Here is a 1,500-nt window from a genome sequence, read left to right on the forward strand (position 1 = left end):
GTGTGTGTGTGTGCAATATACATGTCTCAGGACGTCTGTGTATACATGTATATGTCAAAATATATAAGTGTGCAACTGAAAGATAAGCGGTTGAAGCATAAAGAAATCATTCATTGCTCTGTCTCTATCTGATCCAATCCTGCCAGTTTCCCTTTGCTGCTCGCCTTCCTTCCACACCGTTTCCACTGCAATTTATTGATTCATCAAATCTGCATGTTCCCTCTGTGCTGTGTCCAGTTTCAGGTTTGAGGCAGTCCCCTGATTCAATAATGCAGAAGCAGAGTGGAGAATAAAAGCCCCTGTGCCTGCCCTCAGATACTAACTCCTGAGAAGTGCTAAGTCTACACTCTGCTGCCTGCCAATGGCCTGCCTCTGTGGAGCTTGGCAGAGGAGCTTTCTACATAACTAACAGTACAGTACTAAAATTTTACCATTGTGTCACATTACCATTGTGTTGTGACTTTATCTTTATATACTTTTACTGTTTTACAACCTGTTTAAAGGATTTCTTTTTCTTTTTACTACTTATGCAGTTTAATAATTTTATTACTGTACATCTGTCTACCATACCTGTACGTAGGGCTGTGCGATATAGAGAAAATCAAATATCACGATATTCTTAACCAAATACCTTGATATTTCAACAATATTGTATGGTTGACTATTGGTGCTTTAACAAATTGTTATTTACACAATTACATTTTTGATATTCTCCAGACATTATTTAATGACTTAGTAGGTAAAGGTAAATAGTAGAACAGCTAGAACAGTCTGGTAAGTTCAGAAAATGGCATCACTTTACTGTAATTCAGCCTGTAGAACCAGGAAAAGAAAACACTTACCATATTACAATATTACGATATATCCAAAATCTAAGGCAGTATCTAGTTTCATATTGCGATATCGATACAACATCGATATATTGCCTAGCCTTACCTGTATGTATTATATTTTTTTATATTTCATTTATGTTATAGTTTATCTTTATATTTTGACTTCTGCACTATATTATGTCTCAAATTATCATTTTTTTTACTTTACATGATTTTCTTTTTATACATATTTAATGAGCATTGTTGAAGCATGAGATCCGAGATTTCCATTGCTTCTCTGTAATTGTTAGAATAGAGGACCAGAAGAGGCCCTGGTTAGGATTTGTATAGTTAGGGTAAAGACAAGCCCTGCTTTATGTATAATTGGTCATAGTATCCAGAGGCATACGAGAAAGGCGTGTTTGATCATTGGGCTAAGGAGAAGGCCATGGAGATGGGAAAAGTGGCAATGAAGCGAGAGAAAGCAAACATAGGGGAAGACAGAAAGCACCTTCTCTGATGACTGCTTGTGTGTTCAGGAAAAGGTTGTGAATTGCCATAATGACTCTAAAACATTTGTTCCACTGTGGAACTGTAATTAAGCCATCAGCCACAGTTTGGAGTCTTTTACTTCATAATGAGGCTGAATGTGCGCAGTTCGTGCTCTGTGGATAAGCTGCTGTAATCA

Source organism: Etheostoma spectabile, chromosome 15, assembly GCF_008692095.1.
Source record: "Etheostoma spectabile isolate EspeVRDwgs_2016 chromosome 15, UIUC_Espe_1.0, whole genome shotgun sequence".
NCBI classification, from domain to species: domain Eukaryota; kingdom Metazoa; phylum Chordata; class Actinopteri; order Perciformes; family Percidae; genus Etheostoma; species Etheostoma spectabile.